This window comes from Nasonia vitripennis, chromosome 1 (assembly GCF_009193385.2).
Source record: "Nasonia vitripennis strain AsymCx chromosome 1, Nvit_psr_1.1, whole genome shotgun sequence".
NCBI classification, from domain to species: domain Eukaryota; kingdom Metazoa; phylum Arthropoda; class Insecta; order Hymenoptera; family Pteromalidae; genus Nasonia; species Nasonia vitripennis.
In genome coordinates, this window is record NC_045757.1 from 31,177,943 (window position 1) to 31,203,605 (window position 25,663).

General features: G+C 42.5%; 1 protein-coding gene across 11 annotated transcripts in view; it reads right to left on the reverse strand.

The window, feature by feature from the left end:
- Window positions 1-25,663, reverse strand: part of LOC100115865 (mucin-5AC) — a 136,576-nt gene that overhangs the window by 92,691 nt on the left and 18,222 nt on the right. For 9 of the 11 annotated variants that reach the window (XM_031933559.2, XM_031933564.2, XM_031933558.2 and 6 more), the window contains exon 2: window positions 8,184-8,498. The gene's annotated coding sequence lies outside the window, so the exon portion shown is untranslated. Of the gene's footprint in view, window positions 1-8,183; window positions 8,499-10,088; window positions 10,290-25,663 lie in introns of all 11 variants that reach the window. The other 2 variants (XM_031933556.2, XM_031933555.2) reach the window with 1 other exon arrangement.

The window sequence follows — 25,663 nt, forward strand, 5'->3', positions numbered from 1 at the left end:
GTCGGCAAATAACACCGCCCGCCGACTAATCACCTAATTAAAGCGTTTTCAGCGTCGTACTCCTACTATGCGCGCTATGTTTTTTTCCTCCCTCGACTTGTTCTTTAGCGCGGGGGTCCGCCGCGAGGAAAAAGGAAACGAGCGTAATTATGAATTAATGCTTCCTAATGCGGCGAATGCGTTCCTTTTTTTTCTCCTTCGCTTGTGTTTCTTTACGCGCCCCGAAGAGAACTGATTACCGCGGCTTAACTACCCTCTTTTATGCGCGGGGAAATAATTTATTGCCGTGGCGTGGGCAAGCGTTTGGCAAAGACGCGTTAAGTGACTTTCGCTCGCTGGATTATATGCAGTTTGCAAATTGGGGCATAAAAATGCATCGGGTTTCGCGCGGTTGGATTGACATTAATTGACACTTCTATATTTAGGCGTGTACCTCTATAGCGAGGGGTGCAATGCAAACGCTGCGACTTAATTTGTCTGATAAGTTAGCGAGCGAATTAAAGTCGATGGCAAGTCGTCACTCAAAGGACGATAATGAAATAACGCGAGCGTTACACGAGCGAATGGTATAAACGACGGGAAATGTCGAGTTTCGTGTGCGCATACCAGGGGGCACAATATAGGTTCGGAAATTCTCGCACGTGTGCTTGTCGCCACCCCACGCGATATCGCGCAAAAAAGACAGAGAGACTACGTGAGATGGAGTGGAAAATGATAGAGAACGAATGTAATACGGGAAATGGTACTCCATTTTTGCATTTCTCTTGTCTCTTTCCACTGCAGGTCGAGCAGTGCGCGCAATGGGCTTTTTTGCGGACTTGAAAGCAAAAAGGGAGATACGCGGAAGAGCGTGCGTGGAAGCGAATAATCGGATTAATTTTTGGCGCTGGCGTCGATTGCGTATCATATTGAGAAGGCGGCTATTATACTTGATTAAAATTGCGAAATCTGCACGCACGTCCGTGATTTTTTTTTCTGATTAATGCTTTGCGTATCGTCGAGATCAAAACTGAATATGATTCACAGTTTAACGTCATAGCATAATAACGGGTCATGTAAGCGTTAGATAGAGAGAAAAAAACGTCTGCCCCGTACGCTCTAATATTACATTTATCTATCTATACGTTATCTTATAACCGTAATATTTTTATCTCGGCATACTCAAGCTCACGACCTTATTAAGCGAGATACGCGCAAAAAATATTCAACCGTTTCTTTCTAATTGAAGCAACAAACCTTAGGGTCCCCCCGAGAGAGAAAAACTTCGCCTTACACCTACCCGCTTTCCTTAAATTCTCTCCCGGCCTTATTTATCCAACTTGGCCAAAGTTGTAGTCGCAAACTAGCCGAGCCATTCGTCGTCTTATTTTTTTCGCGAGTTCTCCCTTTTACTCTCTCTCTTCTCGCTTCGCGTCCTTCCAAGCCCTTCACACTCTTCGTGTCAAATCAGCATGCGCGCAATCATGCACGAGTCACGTCGCGGGACAGAGTCGGCAGATTGGAAGAATAATTATCGTGCCTGCTAGTTAGCAGTTCTACCTACGCGAACTGGAGCAAACTTTTGTTTTCCGCTTTTATTGCTTTTCTTTTTATTCCGCCGCTCCGCTCATTGTCGGGCGTTAATCACGAGAAAATTAGCGCACGGCCGATGCTATTGGTATTCAGGGAAGATGTACTTTGGATATACGAGAAAAGTTCGTTCCACAGAATATTCGAACGGTATACTTCTATATACGATCATCTCCCCTGCTTTTCTTCGACAGCCTATACACGAGTCGATGGATTTTAAAAATAAACTCGCCAAGGTCGTACAGCGAGTGATCGATAGTTTGCTACATCGAAAAGCCATAAAACCTCATTAATAAGATATGGTCACTTGATTTTTGTTATCCAATATAGATGTGCGCGAAGAAGAAGTAGGCTCTATTTTAAAATCAAGTCCTGCGCCGCGCAGCCTTCGATCCAATTATAAATCCCAGTCGAGACAGAAACTTCTTGATTATTAATCCAGTGCGCATATGCAACAATAGTCGCCTGCAAGCTCGACTTTCTCTCATTCGCGAAATAAACTCGTTCGCAGCGTATCCATAAAATCCCACATCACAGTAGTAAAAAAGTAGGCGAAAAATGAATTTCAAAAGAGCCGCACTTTCATCCCCGTATAAATCGCGAATCCCGACAGAAACCGTGGAAAGTCTCGAGAAGAACACTCAATTCAAGCGTCAAATGATCCCCGTCGTTCTACATTCTAAATGAAGTCGTTCTCTCCTCCCCTCTCTCTCTCTCGAAAGGTCACGTGCGCAGGAGCTCTCGCAGTGGTAGTAGTCAGCGTTCAGCGCGGCTAAACGAGCGGCGCGCGGCCGGAAAGCAAAGAGTGTCGTACGTAGTAGTCTTGCTTGAAAATCTATACACGAAGTAGATGAGCTTGCTCAAGGCGCAGGAGTCTCGAGATCCCGACAGTTCTAGCTGTACAGGCGAGTGAAAAACATTGAATTCGCGAGCGTCTCGCTCTCATTGACGAGATTTGAAAGGCAGAGATTCGCGAGCTCGGTGAACATTGTTCTTGATGAAAAATATCGGAGGGTGTTTCTGCTTGGTATACAGCAGAAATAATGTATCGGAATGGGAGCGTAAAGTTTTGGCCGGATTTTTCGAAAATCCGTCAAACTTTTAGAAAAATGATACTCCACTCGAATCCTCTCCTAAATCACGATACCCGTCGTCCCTCTCCGGTCTCTACGTTTAAGCGTCGCTTGTTTGCATTCCCTCGAGATTGAGAAACCGGCGCCCTCAGTTTGAGAAATAAGTGGACCTTTCCGCCTCCCTCAACTCCCTTCCATCAAGCAAGAGAGACGCATCGACGTCGTCGTTTTCTGGGCCAAACTCCGGACTGATCCGTCGCCGTTGCAGCTATACACTCCGCGGTCGCGTTTATTTTTAGTTTGTCTCTTTTTGGATTTTCTTCAGTCGCTTATGCGCCAGGAGCTTTTCACGTATCAGGGAAAATCTGAGGCGCGCTTTCCGCGGGTTTTCTTTTACAGTTTGCGTCTCTCAGGGGGGGATTAAGCGAAAGCCTCGGCATTTTACGGGCTACCAGCGCGAGTGTATAAGGACAGCAAGATACATTTTTGTAAATTATATAAAGCGCCGCCGAGCGCGTGGATTTTTATCCTGCACGGATTAGATTACTCCACGAGGTGATGCGCGCTGAGGAAACGACGAAAAGTTCATTAAGGTATACTCGCTCCGCGTTGATGCGTTTAATTTAGTTTGCTGCGGATAGCGCTGTAATGATAATCCGAGATGCTGCGGGGGTTTTCCTGATCCTGCGATGTAAAGTCGCGACGCGAACGTGAAAAAAGGAAGGAGTGGATCACGATACGGAATTTCCCTCGTCGGTGATTTCGTTATTTATTAAACTCGACGAGCTGTGCGTTTATCGGGACTGTAGAGAATTTGTGTTCAGCTCAATTATTCATATAGTACCGGTAGAAATTCAAGAAACTTTTCCGCTCGATCGATTTTTGCATTAGCCTATAGCTCTTGTGTCGTGCACTTAATTCATTTATAAAATAAACAACGCTATAGTCTATATATAACTCTGCAGTCAGTCGTAAGAAACATGAACGTTTCATTGAATCTAAAAATGAGAGACGAAAATTATGAATGAAAGTATAGGTACAACACACACAGGAGGCTATAGCAATAAAAGCCACGTTTTCACCTTATCAAGCATCTGCAACACGCCAACGAGGTTTTCTAAATTATGCATCCTATTAAAATTGTAATTGGGCAAAAATCCTGCTGCCGAGGAGGATGCGGGAGCGATGACAACTGCCCCGAAAGGGGATGTGTAGAATGATTCGTCACCTGGTCTTACGCGGTAACGATGCCAGCGAAGGCGCGCTGCCTTTCAGGGGGGCGTTAGGATGCGAGAATGAAACCATAGTGTGTCTGACGACGAATTGACACTGTCCTCGTCAAAGTCGGAAAGCTCTCATACTTAGTTCTAGAGAGGTATGGGGGTTATCACCTCTAGAACGGTGGACTCACCTGCGATCGGAACAGGATCCGAAGCGCGCGGGTTTTAACATAACATCATGGCTCAAAAAAATCAAATCCGAACCAAAAGGGACTTAAGGGTTGGAACTTGGAATGTTCGCAGTCTATACAGAGCAGGTGCGTTTAAAGAACTCGTAAAGGAAGCTGATAGGTACAATCTAGATTTGGTAGCAATACAGGAATCGCGGTGGCCAGATGGCGGAGTACTAGCATCGGGTAACTTCACGTACCTGTATTGGGCTGGGAGTGGGGGATCTCTAGGCACCGGATTTCTCGTAAGCAAAAGCATCATACATTCGGTTAAAAGTTTCAAATCCGTCAATGATAGGCTCTCGTACATCATTATCGAAGGTGAATGGTATAGATATGTATTCATTAATGTACACTGTCCTATGGAGGACAAAGAAGAAGAAGCTAAGGATCTCTATTACGAAACTTTAGAGCAGGTAATCGACCAGTTCGCGTCTTACGACACAAGAATAGTATTAGGCGATTTCAATGCTAAAATAGGTAGGGAGGAAATGTTTAGGCCTACTATAGGTAAGGAAAGCCTGCACGAAGCCCGCAATGATAATGGTATTAGGGTCATAAACTTCGCGGCGGCAAAAGATCTTATAATCAAAACTACGTGTTTTAAGCACAAGAACATACACAAGGCAACGTGGACATCGCCGGACGGGCCACACAGAACCAAATTGATCATTTCCTCATTGAAAAAAGACGTCATACTAATGTTCTTGACGTAAGGGCTTACAGAGGGGCAGATAGCGACTCGGACCACTTCCTAGTAGTAGCCAAATTAAGAGCTAGACTAGTAGCGAATCAAAATAGTAAACGAGCAAACAAGGTAGAAAGCTTCGATATTGAGAAACTACGAGATAGAACAGAGCGAATTAGGTACCAGATAGAAATTAATAACAGGTTTCAGGCACTTGAAGAAGCAAACACATCGCCGGAGGGGAATGACGAACCGAATAGCTTATGGGGGGACATCGAAAAAACGGTAAAAGAGGCCGCGAACAAAGTACTGGGTAAAAAGAAAAAGCCAAAGAGCAAACCATGGTTTGACGAAGAGTGCGAACTCTGGTTTGAAAGGCGCCAAAAGGCTAAATTAGATAGCTTACAAAATAGAAGCGATAGGACAGTAGAAGACCGTAGAAGCGATAGGACAGACAAGACCGTAGAAGAGTATTCTAAAGTAAGGAAACAGACGAGCGCGATCTACAGAAATAAGAAGCGTGAGTATCAAAAGAATCTTACTAGGAGAATAGAAACTAACAGTAAGGAAAATAACCCCCGCGAAATGTACAGAGGGATTAACGCCATCAGAAAGGGTTTTAGGAGTAGAGCGCAATTGATGAAGGACGAAAACGGGGACCTCGTAACAAATGACAACGAATTACTGTACTGTCGCTGTGGAAAAATTATTTCGATAAATTATTAAACGTGCACGAAAGTAGTGAAGAATTAGGGGACGAAATTCACACTGCTGAACCCCACGTGGAGGAACCGAGCTACCAAGAAGTAGAGGCCGCGATTAAAAAACTAAAAAACAATAAAGCCGCGGGAAATGACTCTATACCAGCTGAGTTACTCAAATATGGGGGCGTCGAGCTCACTTTCAAAATCTATAAACTAGTATGTGCCATCTGGAAAAATGAAACAATACCCGAAAATCGGAAGGAATCTATCATTATACCGATTTTTAAAAAGGGGGATAAGACAGAGTGCAATAACTATAGAGGTATTTCACTTTTAGCAACGTGCTACAAAGTTCTGTCAAACGTAATACAAGCTAGACTCACTCCATTCGCGGAAGATATAGTAGGAGATTATCAGTGCGGATTTCGGCGCAACAGATCGACGAGCTATCAAATGTTTACCATAAGACAGTTGTTAGAGAAAAAGTGGGAATTTTGCGAAACCATACACCAACTATTTATAGATTTTAAAAAAGCGTACGACTCTATTAAGCGAAGCAAAATGTATCAAATTCTAGTACTTCTCGGTGTACCGAAAAAACTCGTGCGATTAATTCAAATATGTCTGAACGGAAGCACGGGTAAGGTCCGAGTAGGCGGTAATGTATCAGAACCCTTCATGATACGCGATGGTTTAAAACAAGGGGATGGGCTCTCTACGGTACTGTTCAACTTAACGTTAGAGTATGCCGTTAGAAAAATGCAGGTTAGCCAGCTGGGCGCAGCGCTTAATGGAACAACGCAGATACTAGGCTACGCAGATGATTTGGATATACTGGGGGATTGTAGGGAAACGGTAGCAAGAAACGCGGAAATCCTCATAAAAGCGGTGGAGTATACAGGGTTAGAAGTGAGTGAATCAAAAACAAAGTACATGATTGTGGATAAGCTAGGCATCTGCAGAGGGGAGGAAGATCTCAGAGTTGGGAATTTTACTTTTGAAAAGGTTAGCGAATTCAGGTATCTGGGTACGACCATAAATGATAGAAACGAGATTAATGTCGAAATAAATAAGAGACTCCATTCGGGTAATGCTTGCTTCTACGCCGTGAGTAATTTACTTAAGTCGAGGCTGTTGTCTAAAAACGTTAAAATAAGAATATACAGGTCGATAATACTGCCGGTGGTTCTGTACGGGTGCGAAACGTGGGCTCTCACTAAGTAGGCGGACAACCGTTTTAGGGTATTTGAAAATAAAGTCTTTCGAAAAATATACGGGCCGAAGAAAGATGAGGAAACCGGGGAATGGAGGAGACTACACAATTATGAGTTACACAATCTGTACGCGTCACCAAATATTAACAGAATAATAAAATCGCGCAGATTGGGATGTGCAGGGCATGTAGCGAGAATGGGAGACGACCGTACGGATGCGCGTGTCATGAAGGGCAGGCCGATGGTAACGCGACCTCTAGGTAGACCTAGACGTAGATGGGAGGACAACGTAAAAGCGGATCTAGTAGAAATAGGACGGGTGGGTGTCGATCGGAGAGGTGCATCTTGGGTGGGGTTGACACAAGATAGGGCAGCGTGGAAGGCTTGCGTAGATGAGGCGATGAACTTTCGAGTTCCAAATGCCATGTAAAAAAAAAAAAAATTAAAATTGTAATGAATGTGTGTGTGCGTGTAGTTCCTCGAGTGTGTACCGAGGAAATGCGAGAGTCACGTGTGTGACAGATTTACCCAGTGCGCGATGAATTTGATTCATATTTTATTTATGGCCTTTTGATTTATTCATGCGTTTTTACCTAAATGGACTGCCTATGCTAATAAGCACACACATACGTAAGCTGCAGTTTTCCTTTAGAGCCAGTAACTGAATGAACTGGAATAAGTTCGCTCGAACACTGAGACTGCTGAGAGGCGAGTTCGAATGAAATCATCACGCTAGACTTCATTTAGAGCAGCGTGTTCGTAACGTATTACGAGGATCTCGAGATCGTTTTTCAGCTGCTAACCGCGTTAATTAATAACGCGGTATCGAATATCTAAGCTTTATTGCGCACGCAAGCCTTACGGCTACATATAACATACTCTTACGGTTAACATTCCGTAACGTGTGTTAATCTCTAGCGCACCTCGGCCGCGTCGTCCTTTCCTCTCTTAAAAAAGTGATGGGCTTTGTTGTGAAGCATTTAATAGAGAATCGGTCGCCTGGTACAAGAATTAAGGAACACGAATCAGAAATACGGATTTTATTATATAACCTACAAACGCTTCAAACTGTTGGCGCTAAGCAGGCAGCAAAATTTAAATGTTAATTATGAAATGATAAGGAGTGCGCGAAGCGCACTCAAATTTCCTAGTATTTTAAAAAACAGATTGCTCTGCAATTCATTTTTATTAAGGTTGTAAATTAAGCAGCGAGTTTTGTTTAAAAATATTGTATAAATGCAAATACTGGCGCATTTTTATGATTAATTCATAAAGGTATGCACACACGCATTACGCGTAAATCACATCAGGGCGATCAGACAAATTCTCTTCCGTTATTATTAAAAATTCCGTATAATGGTCGTCTCCCATTAATTCCGGAATATTCATGCGCACGACGGCTCGCACGAGTAATTAATCAATCGTTACAAAAAATTCGAGAACAAATAAGTAATCGCAAATAACAAGCAAAAAATGCAAACTCACGTGGGCCCTGTGCTCGGGCGTCGAGGATGGATTCGGGGTGTTCGGCAGAGAGCCCCCGGTAGGGGTGCCGTGCCGCAGCCGCGCCAGGGCCGTACGAATGCCCTCCGTCACGAGGCTCTTTGGTTTATCTCCCTCGAGGCAGAGCTGCTGCGCCTCCCGCCGGCCGCGTTGGGCCTCGCCTCGACCCACTTCTCTGGCTTTAGAGAAGCTTCTGGGTCCGAAAATCGCAGGCCATCTGCTCGGCCAGCATATCAAGCGACCAGGACCGTCGTCTAGTGGCGGTCTCGACTGCGCTTGCCTCTGGTGCTCGACTTACTGAAACAGGAGAGAAATAGTTTTGTTGAAAAAAAAAACGCCACTATGGCTTTAAATGGAATCGTAAGCTACATCGTCGACTTAATTTTAACTCGTGTAAACACACAATAGCTGCGCTCTCAAACATCGGCTTTTTAATTTTACTAGCAAAGTCCAGCGCGTTACGCGCGCTCAGTTTTTTGTTGCCCAATTCGTTACTTGACCTCTAAAGTTTACTTAAAATTTTACAATCCTTTCTTTAAAAAGTGACACGGGCAAACTAAAGCCGATGAAAATGCTAAATTCAAATTTCTGATTCAGAATGATTTGAAAATAATGATTTAATTGTTATAATTGAAATTACATTTTAAATTTTGGCGCCATTTAACACAGATGTCGCTTCATAACCAATAAACCATGGTAACCAATCAGAATCACGTATTAAATGCTTCACAACAAATGCTTCAAAGCATAGGTCATCACTTTTTTTAGAGGGGATCTCAGCTGCATACATGAGGTGAAAAGCCGCAAGTGGAGGACGACGACTATCTGGCGTGGGACGTGACCAATATTGACGTTAAATCGAGCGGAAGCGAGCCGATGCATATACTCTTCCGCGAGAGAGGTGTCTTTTATTTTTTCTCTCTCCGTATCCGAGCGCGCGAGAGTCTAACGACGGCTTCGAGCTTACTTCGAACTGGCAATCTGAATTTTAATGGAGCATGAAGATAATCCCGCTTCATCCACGATTTTCCTGGAAATCGGTCTCTAGTGCTGTGATATGAGAAAGGTATACGCATATCAACGGCGTCGTTACTTTATTACGTTTGCTTTTTATTTGAACTCCACGACAGAATTTATATAAGCTTCGGCGGTACTTCAGGTCTCTTGGGAATTTGAAAAAGTAAAACGGCCGTAAAAAATCGGGGTCAAAGAGCGAATAGAGCAAATAATTTATTTCCAAAGCGTTGACATTGCCCTGCAAATGTTTGCAGCTTCGAAAATGTACGAGGTCGTAAAACCCGTCGTAATTTACGGAAAGCTCGCTGTACATTTCATCAACATAACATACAAAGCTCTCATCGATCACGATATCCGTAGAATTATTTGAAAATTTGTTAAACCATATACGCGCAAGCTTTTACGTAATGAATTCCGTAATAAACGACATTTTCTAATACGGGGGCACGGCGAGTAGCTCGTCAAGAAAAATAAACGCGCTCGAGAAAGCTCCGCGCGGCGCAACTTTAATAAACGTGTGAGGACAAAAAACTAGAAGAAAAACCTCATCTTGAAAAGAGCCATTGACTCCGCATCATTGGCCGCTATTCAAAAGTCACGCACTCGACTTGCTTCCTTACGCCGGCAAAGCAAGAAGAATAGCAAGATCGTTCTTTCTCGTTTTTCTTACGAAGGTCTCGACGAGCCAGCCCACTTGTACATCCAAAGAGTGTAATAAATCCTGGCTCCGCGGAAATCAGAGGTCTGCTTTTCCGAAATGCGAAATGAGTTTGCGTTATCGCGTGATTTTTTTGAGCAAAAGAAGATGTATAAAAACCAAAGCACAATTAAAGTAAGAACATAATCGTTTCATCGTGCGAGACGCCTTACCGTTCGGTTAGTCGGTCGCGAATAGAATTACAGTCCCGACGTGAGATCTTTCCGCTTATTGGTTCCGGGCCGAGAGCTGAGCAGCGGTAGCTCCCGGTTCATGCCAACAGTCTTTCCTTTTCCGCGACGCGATCACAGTTCCCGCTGCTGCTACTGGCAACCTGGCTTATTCTGTCGCGGCTGCCTACTGCCTCTAGGAACCTGCAACAGCCAACGCTAGAGTAATGAGAAACGTTAAAGTTTAATAAGAAAACGCAATGCTTCAGACGCGACATCCTAGGGATGGAATTGAAGAGGCCTGTATTATAATACACTTCGAGATTCAAGCGGACTCATGGTCGCCGAGTCAGGGATGAGAGAAGGGAAGTTGAGGATGATTGTATGTATTATGCATAGGGACTCTCTGTTTATTCATGTTTTCGCGTCAAGTATTGATAGCGACGGCACAAGGATGAATTTGGGTTTCCGGTCGCTGATTTTGGGGATCGGATGTCCCGGTTTTTGACTTTCTCGAATTTCGGGAATTTCCAACGCGCGACGCCAAGAACGCGAATTCTCAATGCATTTGATTTCGCGGTTTGCCGAGCGGAATAATTCGCTGCTACACGCCGAGATTGCGCCGTGCGCACGCCTTAGTTTGACAGTCTGTTTTGCTCGAGGGCTTTACTGCGGCCCGGAAAAGCTGTTCTGTTTATTCGTGTGCTTTTTGCAGGTTCCAATTACGGTTTAGCTATAGTAGGTCGATCGAATTCTACTGCTTTATTGCATAATATACAGTTTCGCGAAAGTATAGGCTGAGTATACTGATTCGCTCGTAAACGTATAACGATCAGATTTTACCTCTGGCTACATTTAGGTTTATGCGCTTCGTCGGTTTACTATAGAAGCATGAAAGTTCGTACACGCTTGTGTTGATGATGATAATTAAATTCTTCTATGATTTTTTTTCTATATCGTAAACGCAAAAGACTGAAAATACAAATTTCAAGCTAACTCCAACTTCAACATACACTTCGCTCTTAGCATACCTACGTCATATGACGCACCCTTTCGCGTATTATAGACCCCAGCCTATGTTCCTTTAGTCATTCAAGAGCATAGTTCCATCTAACAGTGCACCGCATTCTTGTAACCGTATAGAGTGCAAGCTCTTAGTGGCCACTTCACGCGGCGTAAGAAACACTTGTATACACCACCCCGGAGGCTTGCAAGCTGCAGAGTGCCTTCTAAACGCTGTTTCCCTTCGCTGCTCTCAGGGCTTCGAATTTACGCGAAGATAAACCCCGTTTCGAATAACCCGTGAATTGAAAAGAAAGAAAAAGATGTTCCCGGACAGAATCGACGCAGCCGGCAACGATCCATCACTATATAGCGTCAAAAGTATCCGGTGTAATGTATCCAGAGACGACAAAAGAAGCCGACACTTAACCCCGAAATCGCGAGCGTGGCGCAGGAGAAATCAGTCCGCTCTTATTCATCGACACTCTCGACCCACAAATATAACGGCTTCGGTACTATAGCTTAATTTGACCGAAGGTCGATCACGGCACCTCTTGAATATTCCAGGCTCAAGACACGCGCGCCGCGCTCACCGGGAAAATAGACGACGACAACGACTGAATTTTCCTTCGACAAGCATAGCCGCGCGCGACGATCAGCCAGCGCAAACATTTGCTCGCTCGCTCTGCTAATGCTGAGCCCTCGCGTGTGTTTACCAATTATACGGACATTAACGCCGCGGCTGGCAGGTATATACCTCGCGCGATTATTGCTCAGGCTTGCGATCTGTGCATTATATGCATGGACGGACGACTGACTGCAGCTCGCTTGGTCGATGATTCAAAGGGAACATCGGAGGTCAAGCGAATTTGGCGCTGGTCCTCTGGGGTTTTAACGTAATTTCGTAAGCAGGTGAGAGTTTGCGGACGGCGTTGCTGCTATTTGCATCGAACTTACTGTACACGGACCGGAAACAAATAAGCTTCTGTAAATTTCGTCGATTACGTTACGGCGTGACTGGAGAATCGATAAATCGTGGAGAAAAGTCTGAGCCGAGAGCGACGCTGATAAAATAATCACCGTAGCTGCACGCGCGAATCGCTTTTAATCACCGTAACTGCACGCGCGGATCGCTTTTAATCTACGGAGAGAGAGAGAGAGAGAGAGAGAGAGAGAGAGAGAGAGAGAGAGAGAGAGAGAGAGAGAGAGAGAGAGAGAGAGAGAGAGAGTCTAGGCGACATGAATAATGAAAATATTCGGAATTATTGGCGACTCTCAAACCCTAGAGGATGCATAATTTAATATATTTTCTCGTTCTAAATATTTAAAGGGCTCGCGCGTTTGGGATTGATTGGACAAGCCGGATCGATAGGGGTGCTTAAATTATAATTTTTCATGAATTATTCTAAGGCTGGAGTAGCTTTTCTGGTGGCCTAAATCATTCCGCTAATTATGCCAGCGCGTATAGTGAAGTCCATTTGCATGAGTGGTTCGTAATTGCCGATTTTTTGTCAGTTACTTCGCTCGATAAATTCAAACGCTCTTCTATGCCTCCTGACTTTAAAATTGAGATTTTATTATTAAGTAATCGTATATAGCGAAAGTATATTTTAAAAGAAACAACGTCGCGTACTGGTTTTTCACGGAAATCATGTTATTATTTCTTCAGACTTATATACCGCGCTTACTTTTTTCCCCGGACCAGCCAGTACATAAAAGAAAGTTGTCTCTGTTCTGTGATAATTCCTCAGCCGTCACGTAACGAGAGAACGTGATAACAAGCCCGAGAGTCGTTAAACTGGTGATTACTTCTCGCCTCGTTGTAAAATTTCTAACTTGATCGAGCAAACTTCAACGTGTTCGCCGTTTTTTCCCCCGAAACTTTTACATTCTTCCCGACGCTTTAATCATCGAGTATATTTCGCCCAACGTCGCATGCGGTTGTCTATATTTAAAAAATAGAAGCTTTCAGCGAAACTTTCACATTCGACATGGAATACAATGCGATAACTGAATGGATGTTATTAGAAGCGTGAAAATTGAACGACAACAGAGCACAGCGAATGGCAATTACAGAGAAAAAAGATAACAACAATAAGTAAAGCTCGCAAACGACGGTTTATACAAACCGTCAGCAGCAATTAACGCCATCAGGCTCCGATTCTCAGCTTCCCCACATATATAGGTTTACTACAACGAGGTTCGCTTTAATAATCTGGTTGGCTCGCACGTGCGCCTCATACACAGCCCTCTTAGAGCGTATAAACTCGAAGGATTTAAATCCCGAGCGTTGCATGAGACACGCGAGAGAAAGCCGCGAGTGTGTGCATGCCGCTAAATGATCAATTATCGTTACGCTTAGTCGCAGCGTATACAGCCTAAAGTGCACTATACCATACGTAGCACGCTGCGGACGCTGGGCTAATCGCCGGAAGCTTAATCATCCCTCAAAACGGCCAATTATCCCGTGGAGAAAAGGGATGACAACAATTGCGGTGACTGATTCAGCCGTGGTAATATGCGAGAGAGGGCTTTGTCGTGGTGTAGTGTTTATGCAGTTTTTACTTGGGGAGACGATTGCAGAAGTTTATTAATTTTCTTTTATCGATGTAATCGAGTAATACGTGAGAAAGAACGATGCGATGGTGCTGTAAAAACATGCTATAGGTTAATTTAATTAATACGTAGTAGTAATATGAGATAAGAGTCATTATTCGGTAAATTTTTGAAGCTTGACGATAAAGACACATGATTTACAGTGCGGTTGTGTGCATTACTCTGCTGCATTGAATTTCAAGTGGCTCGAAAAGTGATAAGGGACAGGTTTCGTATATGATAAGAAACCCGGAGGCGCCGTACGTATATACAGGTTATATCTTGCAAAAATGCAAAATGCATTCAAAAATGCAGGCAAGCCGAAGTTTGAACCTATCTTTCACGAAAGAATCTTGTGTGCTCCACAAGCTTGAGGAATAAAAATATTATCATTCAAATGCAGTTTCTATCGAGTAGCTGAATAGAGTATTACTTCCACTTTCAGATCACCGAAAATATATCAAAAGTGATAAGCTGTGCGTCAAGGTATAGTCATTGATTTTCACTACAAAATACATCGTATTATTCTCCATAGTGTGTTATCCAAACATAGCAGCCACTTCATAACCACGGGTTTCCGAAATATTTAGATTAGAGAATGTTGTGTACACAACATCTTGCCTGTGTTATCGCAAGCGTAACCACTTTCATAAGGGGGTTTGATTAACAACACTTTATCGGCAATATGAATAAAAAAACACAAAGTGAAAATATTCATTAAAAAAATGCACCAGCGATAACATAACAGGTCGTTATAACAGAGCGATATCCGATGAAAAATTGCCTTTATCGTTCATCAACCCATATTGATTGGTATTGCGCGTAGAAACAAGCGTAATAGAATAGATAAGGTAGAGAATTCAACACGTACAGTTATCGATTCACTCGCACATTTCACACCCACGATTAATTGAATCCAATGTCATCCTGAATTTTGTTTAGTTATTTGACAAAAAGTATAAATTGAACAACATTGAAGTATACATAACGTTCGATTTGTTCGTCACTTCTCAACCTAATTTATGTCAGTGTAACACTTCTCTCGCTTCTCCGCACCTTCTATCATTCCACGTCTTCTGCTGCTGCTCGTAGGCCGACATCTAGAGCTCGTCTGATTTAACGCACATTTCGATTTCCACGAGTCACTTTGATTTCGGTGAATTGAGCCCCGAGGGGTCGCGAAAAACGAAGTCTTCCAGTAAACGAGTCCTTCGCGTTGTGTAGTACACGCTCTGTACAGAGATGAGAAAGTTTAGCACCGACAGAGCGGAACTGATCAAATCTCGCGCACATAATCGAGCACGTCTCCGTTCGTTCGATCATTTTTCAAGGATCTTTGGCTCAACAAGCTTTTCGTTTAGTATGCATGGCTATTACATTGTATGCTTGAGGAAATGGCCATGAATTAAATTAAGACTAAACTTTTAGAGTAATTTTTCAAACTATCGATGACAAACAATAAATAATAATGCTTTAACAATTGATATCAATAGATCAAAGTGTAAGTCGATCAAGAATTAATTATGAATGGTACTTTAATTACAGGTGCATATTACCTAAGAGTATCACTCCGTATAGCTCTCCGGAACAGTAGGCTCATTGTAAAATTGAAAGAGCCCTCGAAAAGCTTACTTTAGCGTTCAGCCGTATGAATCGCTAAAAAAGCTGCTCAGTTTTTTTAGCTTTTAGGAAAAAAAATCCTGTGTTCTGCAGTTAAAATCGTAACCCTTTATATTAGCATAGCCTATATAGCACACACAAAGACGTTTCCACCGACCTGATTTTAAATTCTTTTTTTACGACTAAAACCCTTTCAGCCCCTCAAGTTTGTAATCGACTTAGCCACACTCTACTTACTTTTCTTTGGGCGACTTTCTTACGATACTTTCTAGCGATGATCAATCAGTTTTTTGTAAAAAAAAAAGATTTGTCAAATTAATTAGAGTACCCTTCGCAATTTTCACCCTCTAGAGCTTACTGATTAAGGCCCGATTTATATTGATCAGAACGCAATATTACCCAAGGCTATGCGGATTACTTTCACATCGCGCATATGTAGAGTAAGAAATAAAAAATCAAATATTTCCACTCATCGGCGAGCAAATCCTCCGAGGAATCCTCCGGGAAAGTTCATCCTTTATATCCGTTCATCCACAGCCATCTCTCTTCGAAAATCCCGAAAGCAGGAGTACAAAAGAAAGAAATCAAGGGTAGGTCAAAGAAAATTCGAAGTAGATGTATAGTATAATATGTCCCATCGAGTCTGACAAGAAAAAACAATAGGCTCATAACGTTAAAGTATGGAATGTCAAGAAGATTAAAAAAGGAACAATAATTATCTATGTTCTATGTGTCTTAAGCACTAATAGCGCCGTGATTAACGGAGCTCATTTCACGGTGGATAATAACCCATTGTTCTCGATAATAATCAAGTTTAAGGGACTATGGCTTTTGATAATCTATTCGAACGCTTTCATTTTAGATGTAATTACCTGCACAGAGTTCGTTATCATAAAAGTAAACGCTGTTAATCTTTCATATATAAAAGTTAATCGTTCCAAACGGATATTTATGCGCGGCTGTCTATGAAATTATACCCTTTAAAACGAATACACAAGTAGTATCTCCAGCCAAGATCTATATACACACTCTTTTAGCTTACTGCGCGTCAAAAGTTACCGCCAGCCGAGCGACATAACACATCAATTTGGCAGTGTCCATTTGCAGTCTATATTTTGATTTTCGAGCAATATCTATACAGCTATTGCAGACCTTCACATTCGCTTTTTTCCCGCGTACACACACACACACACACACACAGACTCGGTAAGAAGAAGAGACAAGTCGAGGAGTAGGGGGGACAAGTTCGCTGTGCGCCAGATGGATCGATCGGCCCGAGTAGAAGCTGGAAGAGAGAGAGGGAGACGGAGAATTAGAGTCTCTGTCCTCAATTAGACGATACAAATGTCAATGGTACGTATATCGGTCGAGCGGGGAGATAATACACCTGACGAAATGGAGGAGAGTGTATACAGCCGAAAGTAGCTGAGTGTATATGTATTCTTTGATCCTGTCTGCGTGGACTACTATATATAATATATACACTATGCGACGAGGTTTCCGCTCTCGGTTTTAATCGCAGAGTCGATGGAGCTCGATCGCGAATAGAGGCCAGGGGATGAATTCGCAGAGTCGCTCTTTTATACCTCGCTGATGCCGCCCGGGTCTTCTCTTATTTAAGGGCGGCGTCAGGACTGGGTTTTTCCGCAGGTTTTTTTTCTCGCTTGGAAAGACAACAAGTCTTTAGCGAAATACGACGGGCTTCAGTGGTTCTGGATAAGTGGAGTCGAGGATGAGCGAATTTTTCGTGCGTCTGCATATCATATATGAAGTGGATGAACGTTGATTTTCGAAGATTCTTTTCATTGATTGCGAAAGCTCCTGTTTGGGATGTTTGTCGACTTCGTGTCCTTGGAACAAATTTTCAATAAACGTGCTTTTCATAAAACATTTTATAAGATTGAGCGGGACGCGACGATATCGAATAAATTAGGTCACGTCTGGAATTTTCGAAACTACTAGCTAGAGTTCCAATATTGAATATATATATATATATATATATATATATATATATATATATATATATATATTGTCTCATATGCCGTATAGTTAGGCACGTGTAATCGCGAAGACATCGTTCGAGTGTGCAGGTTCAGTTTCGAAGCAGGCCACGAAGATTCTTGGAAGTGAAAAACTTTTCGAGATTCGACAAGTATCACGAGGCGAATCATTAAAATTTGATAGGCTCACTCGGGGCACAGGCTAGCGTCATTAAATCACGGAACCGAGAGTCAAGTTTAATGATAAGCTGAAGTGACAAGCCGTTATCCTCCGTCCTTTTGCGAGAAAGGTAGAGAAGGACGTTCAAGTAAAATTTAAATAGAACGGAGATCATCGAGGAGACGAATTCAATTCGTTTGTGATTACATTTTACGTTCAATTAGCTGTTATGTACTGTGTAGTAGAAATAAATCTAAGAAAATTTACGCAACACGACTAATTTACTTTCCACAATCTTTACTACTCATCTAGATTAAAACGCTTCACTGTACGAAGACCACAGGAGAGTTAAAACACACAACTCAACCACCCAGCTCTCACGGTCGGAAATCCTATAAAAACTTCTTGCGTAAATCCTGTTCAAGCATCCAAAAGATCGGCGTCCTTCTCACCAACTCATCAGCTAACGTCACCGCGTCACATTCCATTCACTACTTTGTTCCTCCACCCTAAAGTGACTTCTCTCTCCAACCTAATAACGCAAACTCACGGAAGCAGAACAACGAAAGCAAGACGCGCACGTGTGTGCAGCTGATTAGGCAGATGCGGGTCAGTAGAATAGCGGATTGATGCGCCCCGTGATAAAGAGGGGAAATGAAGAAGAGAGACGGCAGATCCCGAGGTAACTGCGCAACAAATCAAGCTCATTCGTGCCGCGTGCGAGCATCGTAGTTTAGCGTAAAAGGGGGAATCACACGCGCAGGGAAGCTGCGATTCTGCAGGGAATCATTCGGATCAATCCATCGCCGGTCGAGGAATTCCGAAGCTGGAGAATTTCTCCCCTTCGTCTCAGGCTCTCTTGGTTGCGGCTGTCTTTCCAATTGTTCGACGTATCAATTTGCGGATTCTGCGTTGCGTGCACGGAGGGGAATAAAACAAGACCAACGCTACTGTATAGGGAGATGTGAACGTGACGGGTTTGCTTATTAGTGAGGCAAAGAGGCATGATTGGAATTGGTATTAGAATGCGGTTGGCCAATTATGCTAACAAGTTTCGAGAGGGTGGGTAATAGTTCATTTGCTTACGCAGGGCTGGGTATTTTTTAGTGGCAGTCTTTTGCCAAAATATAGTCAACAGTCCGGTAATTCTTTTATAACAGGTCTAAATTGAGGCAAAGGATTTCTCAACGTTTGGTGTATTGGCGCAGTGGCGTTTGTGAAAAAAAGCCTTTACGATCCAGAAGAGAATATTGCACGTATCGAATGAAGAAACGAATGGCGGATAATAAGTGCGACTGAAGGAAAAAGTAACCTCGTTCTCTTTGAGCCTTACCCGTATAGGTATATACCTAGTATACAGCGGACTGTAATCGATACAACCTACATACCGGAAACGGATGTTTCTGGCATCAGTAGATGCGATGAGACGAGTTTAATTGCTTAATTTCCTGCGAGGCGCGTTGCCGCGATGGCTTAGAAAGTGCTAGCTAGGAAAAAGGAAGAAGTAGTATAGAAGGGAGGAAGAGGCTATCGCATCGCCTGGCGAAGTTTTCTTGATGAAAAATCGTTTCTCGTTTCGATTTCTAAAGTTCGCTAATGTGTATTTTAATTCGAAGAGACAGGCCATTGATTATACTACCAGGAATAACACTAACTTGGTAACGCGCACAGTTTGCGCAGTTAATTTTAAAAGTGCGCAGTATTTTTTCTACAATATATAGTGTCTGGATTCAGTTAGAAGAGAGTTTCTTGAAATTTCTGAAAGCCATTTTCGAACGATATTATCGAGATGAAGAAACATGTACACAAGGTGGATTTCGATTAAATGCATACCTTCACATTATTTTGCAAAACGACAGTTTAACCGTTACAGTAAAGTAAATACAGCCGACCAACCCCCACAAATGTCAATGCTATCGCTCTGGATAAACTTGAATCCAATTGAAACAAGCATCGCTCTCTCCCTCACGCATATCTCGCTTTTGATCGCCATCAATGCATTTATCCCACAACCTACCGAAGCCAACTCGCAGAAGATCCAAGTTGTAGCTTCTCTCTTTCTCTCTCTTACTTCTATTCCAAGCGTGAAGAAGCCGCGACCGAGTATCGCGTATACCGGAAACCGATAACCGAAGAGAGAGACCGAGAAAGTACCGCTCGCTCTCGCAAACTATCAAAATTGCAGAATGCACTTTGCACACTATGTACGTGAGCCTAACGAACTTTACAGTTAGCGTCGGCGTCTATAACGCGCATGCGCTTGTAAGTCCCACGAGTATCAGCTAGAGAGAGAGAGAGAGAGAGAGAGAGAGAGAGAGAGAGAGAGAGAGAGAGAGAGAGAGAGAGAGAGAGAGAGAGAAAGTTCGATCGCAGCACCAGCAGTTTGCCTCGTGCCAAACACGTTGCCGACTAACGGCTGATTTTGCTTCTATGTGCTATACGCGGCTTTGGAGGTTCGATGCAGGGGATCGACGGCTTTTGTTTTGAGTTTGCTCGATGCTCGATGCTGATGGTGACAGAGTTTTATTAAACCGTGTTTGGCTGCGTTCTCAGAAATCGAATGCAGCTTTCAACGTTTTTAAATATTTCAGCGTGCCTTCATATCACATTTTCCATGGAAAGCTTTTCGAGGAATTTTGCCATGCACAAAGAAATATCATTCTTTCAGCGAAAATATTTTTACAATCGACATCGATCTTCCGTACGTTCAACGTCACCTACTGCGTGTATTATTCTCAAGTTTCTTTCAACTGCGCCGGGTATACACCTTTCGCTCACGTTTCACATTAGTATTGAATGCACCTGAGGAATAATGCATATGATAAATGGGACGGCCGCTCGCGGCCTGTCACTCGGCTGATGCCTTGCTGCCTCCACGGAAAAGTGCGAGCGCGTGAACGGGGGGGGGGGGGGGGGGGGCTACTGCGTCGAAGAATATTTAAGTGAATTCGAGATGTTTACCGACTGACAGTAACGTATGCTTATTTCCAACACTCTGACACGAAGAGGAGGATTCCTCGGTTTCTCGAACCGAGAGATCGACTGATGCGTGGAACTGGGCGTTGATGTTTTTGAAAATCTTATTTTTTGAGGGTCGCGATGTCAACTTTAATCTATTCGAATGATTGATTCTGGAGTAGATCATAAGAAACGGTTAAAAATAAGCTCCTTCCTATTGATAGAAAAAAAACGCGCTTGGAAGTATGCATACGAGAAGAGTAAAGAATGTGCGGAGGTCCAAATTGTAGGTAAAATTATTTCTGGGTCTCTCAAGTCATCAAGTCTGTTGCTATAACTTGTGCATATATAAAATCAGAGAGTAAGTAAGTAAAATAAAAACCAATATCATCATCAAGCTTGAAATAATAATTTAATATAGTATATTCAAATAAAATCACGACATCATTCACATAATCAAGCGAATTTCATTATTCAAACAAACCATCCAAACATCCCGCCGCGGCGAAAGAACGTCGTCAGAAGGTAAACCGAGGACGCGTCTTCAGCGCGAAAACGCAAAACGAGCGAGCACACAGGTTTAATCAAATAAGCATTTCCAAGCCAAACCAGAAGACTCGTCCCCGCAATTCAATCTTCTTTTTGCTCTATGCCTCTGCGCATGTCGGTACGCGCAGTATACGAGCCTCGCGGTACGCTTCCTCGAAAAAGACAATTTCATTCGACGGCGGGCTGCTCGTTAATTACGACAAAAAGGGGCCGAGAGAGAACGTCGGTGATGTGATTCAGTGTCGTCGAGATGGTTTCGATGCAGAAAGAGAGAGGGTGTAGGCAATCGGAGACCTTGATTAACGTGAAAAGTCGCATGATTCACGGAGATCGCAAAGTGGAAAATTTTGAATGTAGCTGCGTTTGAAGGGATGCGCGTATTTTTGGGAGCTTTTACTATATGAACAGGGAAAATACAATGGAAATGTCGAGTATGGACGATGATGTTGATGGATATTGAGCCTTGAAATATTGAGATGTGTAGATTTGTTTTTTACCAGCATTTGATGATGAAAAGGTTATTTAAAATGAAAACATAAAATATTCATCTTCTAATTCGAGTGTCGTTTATATTCGTTTGTTTGGGACTTTATAACTTAAAAAAGCTTCTAATTACGGGAGTGGTCCGTGAATTCAGCGCAGGAATCGGTTTCACGCTTTCATATTTTCCAGTTACGATTTAGAAATTCAATACCATCGCTGTTATTATCAGAATTCTGAAATCTATACGCATTTTTATAAAAGCTCGCAATTAGATAAATGGAAGATACAAAACCCACAAACACGTATGGCTCCTCTGCGCAATCGGCTGATCAAAAACCAGCAGCAACAAACTGTGTACGCTTCAAACTGGAAATTCACAAGATCCAGACATGAGCGCACGCGAAGCTCTATACGTAATCGAACGTTCGCGTGTCTCGATCGTCAGGCACATAGCCTTTACGCCGCTACAAACTCCAGTTGTTGTTTCAACCCTCTTGCAATTCACGAGCGATGTTTGGCTCATTGAAACATATCACCGAAAACTTGTGTTCAACTGCCCTCGAGCTAAATTGCGGTCTTTTAATTTCACGCCGAGTTAGTCGACGAGGAGAGGAAGAAAAAAGGCGCGGAATTGATGGAGAATTAGATCTGGCCGCACAGTCTTTCGAGCGCGAACTTCATTCTTCGAGTCGGGAGCTCATTTTCCTTACGCGAGAATGCATGGGAGAGTAAAGGGGTGGCTGTGGGAAAGGCAGCTGGATCGGAAATTAGGACTGGAATTCGAGCTGGTATTCAGGCGAACGAGATTGTTTAGAGCCGTGTGATGAGTCTGATGCTGAAGTAGAGGCTTTTGTTTAACGAATTTGATAGGATTGCTAGCTACTGGAATTTTTATGGATTTGTTTTCTGTAGAAAATCTATATTCGTTCTATCATGCTTACTTCATTGTCTAAGATGTCACTTTGTATTGAAGGTATCATAACATTTTATCATGTATTAAAAAATTCAGATTATTCAATTAAACGTGTCAAATAGTTTTGGACGAATTTTGTACATAATACTCCGGCTTTGCTTTATAGGACTATCCGTCTCTCGAGGTGTGCTTCATCGATTACATTAGATGATAATCAGAGAGGACAGAGTTTAGTAAATATGCAACGTGTGGGCCAACTTCTGGGGACGAACTTTAATATGGTTTCTAGAGTAATGGTCTAAGCAATATGGACTTGATGTGTGGTTGAACATCAGTCAAACTCTAGAAGTTATTCGCTCGGCACAAAAGAGAATTTTTAATTGTTTTAAGATTTATGAATATTTTTTAATACACTTGATGAAAAATAAAAATAAATTGACTAAAACAAAAAAAAGGCCCTTTCTCCACCACTTAAACTCTAAGTGTCTCAGACTTGAGCTGCTTATGCTATAACTTTCTAATTTTACTGTATAGATGACTATCAACGTATATGCGTATTATGGATACTGACTTACGTCTCACGAAGATACAGGCAACATAAGGCTTAATATTCAACTCACTTGCAACAAAGAAAATATCGAAATTATACATATGTTAGCAAATCCATAAATACATAAATATATTGCAGTTTACACACGTGATAATATCGTCAAACGTAACAAAAATCTATACACACTTTCAGATTCTTTCATTCACGAGTAACCAAAGTAAATTCCCAAACGCAAAAACATAGCATAAGCAAAGCTCTCAAACAAAAGCTATTCGTTCCAATAGCAGCGTGAATCTATATGGGTAACGTAGTAACCACCTTCTGCCGCGTATTTCATCGAGAAATTAGTAGCGCGCAACGTCGAGCGAGAGTAGCCGCTTCCACAGGTCTCCTTTCTTCCGTGTCTGCAAAAGCTCGTGTAGGTCGTCGAAAAATTGAATTGCGTTATCTCACAAAGGCAGCACGCTCACTCCCTCTCTCGTGCTGATGAAAGCAGTGGTCCGTCGCGATTGTACATGTAAACTTTTATCGGCTGGTCCCAATTTCATTTTCGCGGCTATGTGTACAGGACATTCCTTTTTCGATAGGAAAAAGCTAGTGGCAAACTGGTGGTTGCGAGTTGTTGTGATTGATTATAGTTACGTTAAACGAATTGCTCTTCAACCGCGCTAATTTCATATTGAACCATCAGTGTTATTATCACCAGGCTACCTATATCCTTGTGAAAACTCGAATAAGTTTGTTTTTACGAAATCGGATAGCTTGACATGATTTAGCAGCATTTTCTTTCAAGAGATATTTGCTCTCTTGCGTATGAAATAGATGTATATTAGTCAGCATGAGACTTTATATATTATTAACTCGAACGATTAGACACAGATTAAATTTCATTTTCTAAAAGGCAGGAGCTAATTAACTCGAGTTCAATCAGAGCTGATTGCAAAGAGTGCTCGCAAGCCTGGAAAAATTATATCATAGAGGTAGAGCTTTCGACCCAAATGAACTTTCGGACCGCCGAATAATATTTTTCCCCAAAGAGCCTTTTCGAGCCAGTATTTTTATCTCTATTCTACAAGAGTAAATATCGTTTGTTCATGTAAATACATTACTTTTAACGGTTCATCCTGCTTTATCGCAACACTCGTATACTATACAGCTATTTTTCGCGAAAAGCACACACAAAAACTTCGACGTGATCGACGTAGAGCAAAAAAAAACCATAACGAACGAGCCACCGCTGCGTACATGTACGCATTTGATGGGAATCGATAAACGCAAAATGACATAAAAAATTGTGTATCCGCAACGAATCAACAAGTCAACGGCCAGTCAAGGTCAAAGCGAGATGAGCGAGTTATGTGCGCGATGAGAGGGCCGAAAAATAATTTGTTCTAATCCGAGTTTGATGGAAGATTGAAGATATAAATTGTGTCAATGTTTGCGAAGACAAGGGCGAGAGAGCCAACACAGCTTTTCGAGGAGTGAGCGTTTCTTTTGCTTCGAGTTGATTATCCTTTCACCAGTTAGAAGTATATAAGTATCGCTGGTAAAAACAGTTCATGATTAATTCTAGATGAAGTTTCTAATGTGTCGCATCTAGACCAAACAATGTCGTGTTAAAAGAATAATGGCAGAAATAACGACGTTCAAGTTAAACAACTTAAATAATTTATTCTGAAAAACAGAAAATGTGTATTACTGTGCGTTTGCAGAATACAAAGTGTGGTCTTGGAGCACGTAATATTGTATTATTGTATTCTTAGAACTCTCTTCACAGCTATTCTGCTAACAAGAAACAAGATTTAATAAGATAATTAGATTTTCTTTGGGAGAATGATGAATTCGAACACCTTATTCGAATCTGACCTCGTTTCAGCTCTGCCTATTTTTATATTCCATAATCGAATCTTCAGCATTTCCATATTTCACGATGAAAATAGTAATTTCTCATTTGATATTTTTAAATCCATCGCGATATTGCAGATTTCTCCGAATAGAGCGAATCGCCACAACTTTATCGAGGACCTTCGCGCCGAGCTTTCGAGTATGCGTTATAGTCAATCCCGTAAAAAACCAACATCGAGCATCATCGAAAACAACCAGCAGTGGAATGTAAATTCAATCAGGCTCTCAAATCTCGAGAGCGGCCGAGAAGAAGTTTTCGAAGAACATATTTTCCTTCCCAAACAGAAAATTCAATACTGCAGCGCCCGCGCAACAATAAGCTTTCGCCTTTCCAATACACTTATACCCTGCCCTGGTTCAAGATACACAATCGTGGAAAAAGAAAAAGCCACTCGAAACTGCACACAGCTGCACCCACATATAGGGCTGCATAACTGGAAAAAGCTGCGAACGCCTGTGTGCGACGTAGTAACCTACTGGAAGGCGTAGCATCATAATCGCGCGAGGCCGTGTGGCAATTGGCGCAGTTTGCTGGCGGATCTCATTTGACTATGACTGATAGATGGCGGAAAGCTATTCTTTTCCCGACGCGAATATGCGCTGCGAACTTTGCTAGTTCGGCTTTGTTTTGCGAACGAAAATTGGTTCCGGACGAGGCATAGGAGGAGGAAGGATGGGTGGATGGAAGAGAGACGAAAAATTATTAGTTTGCTGGAGTTTTGGATGTGCGAGAGCTCGAATTTCTATTGTTTGTCGGTGTTATATATCGCGAGAGGAGTTGAACTATCGCGCAGTTAGCGATTACGTGCGATGCGTTGAGAAGTTTTTGTTTTGTGTGTACAG